The following is a 4,516-nucleotide window of genomic DNA, read 5'->3' as shown; positions in this document are numbered from 1 at the left end:
TTGTATAAGTATAGTGTTTCGATGAACTCAAAAAATTTTACGATACATTTTTCGAGCACCTCGCTTTTTTAAAAAAAAAAATGTCTTCAGTTGTGAGACACTCATTAAAAATTGCTAAAATTTAATAAGTTTGACATAAAACGTTATGTATAGTAGAAATAATTAAATATATTAATAATATACATTATTATATACTAAATAATAATATTTATTCGCCAAAATGTGACTATCAAATAAGCACAATTTAATAGCTTCAACAAAAGCATTATAATTGATTTCTTCTGAATTAATTGACTTTTTTCCACTTGACATGCCCAAAAATACTAGAAAAAAAATCAAAACAACATTTAAATAGTATGTCTGCAAAGTCGTATTTTTTATGCTGCCCAGATGGGTGTTGACACCGTCTCACAACTGGTGATATGCTGTGTCTCACACCCAGAAATTGGCGCTATTTTGAAAAAGGAAAATTAAATTATTTTCAACCGTAGATTGGAACAATGCAATATTGCATCACAAAATATAAGGAAAACACTAAAAGAAAATGCATTACATTTACCTTTTTCAATTAATTAACTTGGAAAAAAAGTACTTTGCATTTATTGAAAAAACGCTTTTTAGTCGATTATCACACACAGTGTTGGTATTTAACAAAAACAGTTTATATATCCGCTTCGGCGTACACGAAAAAGTTGGCTCATATAAAAAGAAATGTTTTTATACAAACCAATCGGCTTTTTAATATTGCATGTTAAAAAAAATTGTCTGTCTCATAACTGGAGGTGTCTCACAACTGGAGACTCTCCCCTATTTTTTTAGTTTTCGTTGTAAAATGCAAAATATTTCTAAACATCACCATAAGTAGTTAAAATCGCATTATTTAGTTATGCTTTTTCATTACATTATAGGTGAATATGTGTAGATATGTATACTTGTATAAAAATCGAGATAATAATAAAATTTGTTAATATTTTTATTTTTTTATTCAAATTTTGGCCTGTAACAATTCTGTGGGGTAATATGGGAGAATTAGTGTCAGCCCAAAGAATCTTCGTTACTATGTTAGGGCTTTCGTTATTTCTTTCAAAATTGTAAAAGATATGAATATTTCCAGGGAATATTCTGGGAATATTCCCTTAATATTCATTCAACATTACCTTGGAATATTCCATTAATATTACGGTGGAATATTGCCTCAACATCATCCTGGAATATTACTTCGAAATTACCGTGGAACATTCCCTCAATGTTATTTTGGAATATTCCTGTGGGGCGGACATTTTAATATTACTTTAAGATCCCTGGAACATTCCACTAGAATATTCCGAATATGAAATGTAATATTCCCTTCATTTCGATGGGTTAGTCGAAAAAAAGGACACCTCGAATTTTGGTTGAAAAAGAGGACACCTCGCATTTTAGTTGAAAAAAGGACACGTCGAAAATATTCATTTTACATCAACTTTCGTTTGGCGATACTAGTAGTGATGTATTACGAGCGAATATCGAGAATCTCGCGAAAAATACAACGAAAACAATTGAATGTTACAGTTTCATCTCTTTCCTTTTATGAAAGGACAAAGTCTCGTTATGCTGATGCATATCACTAGGCGATACTATGTGTAATGTAATTGTTTTTTGTAATAGAAGATTTAAGAACATATTATCTTCATAGTTTTTTGAGCACAAAATATCATAAGTCAATTACTTTACACATATCGTTCACTCCAAGTGGAATGTACGTATGTTTAAAGAACATTTTAGAAGTTACGTATCTTCCACGTTCAGTGAAGAAACCACGTATCTTTCTGTTCCGTGCAAAAACTACGTATCTCTGTCAGTCACTTTAGAAGATCTAGATTTTATTATTATTATTATTTTTATTATTATTATTATTATTATTATTTTGAAGTTAATATTTTGTTATGAAGTAATAATTTTTTCAAAAGTTGATGCAATAAAATATATATTTTATATATCTCCCTATATTACAAAAATATATCGCTGTCGCCGCTGTTTCAAGATTCCATCCCCCCTCCTCAAAGGTCAAAGGGCAAACATAACCTCAAAAACCCCTTCCCACTCAAGGTCAAAGGGCAAACATAACCTCAAAACCCCGTTCCCACTCATAGGTCAAAGGGCAAACATAACCTCAAAACCCCCTTCCCACTCAAGGTCAAAGGGCAAACATAACCTCAAAACCCCCTTCCCACTCAAGGTCAAAGGACAAACATAACCTCAAAACCCCGTTCCCACTCATAGGTCAAACATAACCTCAAAATCCCCTTCCCACTCAAGGTCAAAGGGCAAACATAACCTCAAAACCCCCTTCCCACTCAAGGTCAAAGGGCAAACATAACCTCAAAACCCCCTTCCCACTCACAGGTCAAACATAACCTCAAAACTCCCTCCCTACTCATAGGTCACATGGCAAATATGACCACAAACCCCCTCAAAACATTACCTTAAACCCTCATTTATATTATTACATTACACCCCTTCTTCCCACTCACAGGTCACAGGACAATCATAACCTCAAAATCTCCCCTCTCCTCTATTCTCACTCACATGTCACACGTCAAATATAACCTCAAAATTGCCCCTCCCTCTTTATCCCCAAGGACAGGTCACAGGGCAAGTATAACCTCAAAGGCCTCTTGCAAGTGAAAGCTATAGTATATTCAAAACAACCTTTTTTTACTTTTATATTAATTATTAATAAATTATAATTATTATAATTAACAATAATAATAAAATTCATAATTTCAACATAGAATTTTATGTTATTTATTTATGAATTTTATGTTTTTATTTTTTTTTAAACCAATAATTATAATTTTTAAATATTATAAAATACTATTGACGTAAATTATTAAAGAAAGAAGAAGAAAAAACAAGGGGGTTGGCGCGCGAAGCGCGCAGGGGGGCGGAGCCCCCCTAGTATATATATATATTAATATATAAATATATATATATATATATATATATATATTAATATATAATATATATATATTTTTTTTCATAGCTTTAAATTTATTTTTCAATTATTTATTGATTTGGCGGTGACGTCTAGGTTTAGATACCGGTACTTCTAGAATTTGAAACTTGGTCGATATGGTAGGTTTCAGCTTCATGTTTAGTGAAGGAACTTATTAATGAGTTGATAATTGTTTCGTGAAAAATTCTGGGAAAATTCAAAATTAATATGCAGAAGAATGCGAACCATCTTGACTATTGAGTCGATAAGGCTATGAAAATTTGTTGGAGGTGGACCTCTGTAGCTCAGTGGAAGAGCAATCAACCGGCAATTGATAGGACCTGGGTTTCGAGCCCCAGCAGAGTTAGTCTCACATTTTTTCATAGCTTTAAATTTATTTTTCAATTATTTATTGATTTGGCGGTGACGTCTAGGTTTAGATACCGGTACTTCTAGAATTTGAAACTTGGTCGATATGGTAGGTTTCAGCTTCATGTTTAGTGAAGGAACTTATTAATGAGTTGATAATTGTTTCGTGAAAAATTCTGGGAAAATTCAAAATTAATATGCAGAAGAATGCGAACCATCTTGACTATTGAGTCGATAAGGCTATGAAAATTTGTTGGAGGTGGACCTCTGTAGCTCAGTGGAAGAGCAATCAACCGGCAATTGATAGGACCTGGGTTTCGAGCCCCAGCAGAGTTAGTCTCACATTTTTTCATAGCTTTAAATTTATTTTTCAATTATTTATTGATTTGGCGGTGACGTCTAGGTTTAGATACCGGTACTTCTAGAATTTGAAACTTGGTCGATATGGTAGGTTTCAGCTTCATGTTTAGTGAAGGAACTTATTAATGAGTTGATAATTGTTTCGTGAAAAATTCTGGGAAAATTCAAAATTAATATGCAGAAGAATGCGAACCATCTTGACTATTGAGTCGATAAGGCTATGAAAATTTGTTGGAGGTGGACCTCTGTAGCTCAGTGGAAGAGCAATCAACCGGCAATTGATAGGACCTGGGTTTCGAGCCCCAGCAGAGTTAGTCTCACATTTTTTCATAGCTTTAAATTTATTTTTCAATATATTTTTTAAAATAATTTAATTTTTTTTCTTAAAAATATTAGAATATTATTAGAAGTTTTTAAAGCGACTGACAGAGATACGTAGTTTTTGCACGAAACAGAAAGATACGTGGTTTCTTCACTGAACCTGGAAGATACGTAACTTCTAAAATGTTCTTTAAACATACGTACATTCCACTTGGAGAAAACGATATTATCGTCAAACAAAAATGCATTTAAAATTAATATTTTCGAGGTGTCCTTTTCTTCAACTAAAAAGCGAGGTGTCCTCTTTTTGAACCAAAATTCGAATTGTCCTTTTTGTCCACTAACCCAGCGATAAAATTATTCCATTTAATTGACTTAAGTAATTTGTATTTGGTTCAAATAATTATTTATTTGATACCATAAATTAAAATATTTGCGTCCAGTAAATATTTACTTAGTTCAAATAAATAAAAATAAATAAGTAAAAAC

At 32.1% G+C, this 4,516-nt stretch overlaps 3 non-coding genes across 3 annotated transcripts; all 3 read left to right on the top strand.

Moving 5' to 3' along the window:
• Nucleotides 1–3,270: 3,270 nt before the first annotated feature.
• On the top strand, nt 3,271–3,344 carry Trnaa-ggc. The gene has a single exon. It is a non-coding gene; the product is annotated as a tRNA-Ala (tRNA).
• Nucleotides 3,345–3,608: 264 nt separating this feature from the next.
• Trnaa-ggc lies at nt 3,609–3,682 on the top strand. Its single transcript has one exon. It is a non-coding gene; the product is annotated as a tRNA-Ala (tRNA).
• A 264-nt stretch (nt 3,683–3,946) lies between these two features.
• Nucleotides 3,947–4,020, top strand: Trnaa-ggc. Its single transcript has one exon. It is a non-coding gene; the product is annotated as a tRNA-Ala (tRNA).
• Nucleotides 4,021–4,516: the final 496 nt, after the last annotated feature.

Source organism: Leptopilina heterotoma, unplaced genomic scaffold, assembly GCF_015476425.1.
Source record: "Leptopilina heterotoma isolate Lh14 unplaced genomic scaffold, ASM1547642v1 Lhet_304, whole genome shotgun sequence".
Taxonomy (NCBI): domain Eukaryota; kingdom Metazoa; phylum Arthropoda; class Insecta; order Hymenoptera; family Figitidae; genus Leptopilina; species Leptopilina heterotoma.
The sequence above is the reverse complement of the archived record's forward strand: the minus strand, read 5'-3'. Positions and strand labels throughout refer to the sequence as shown.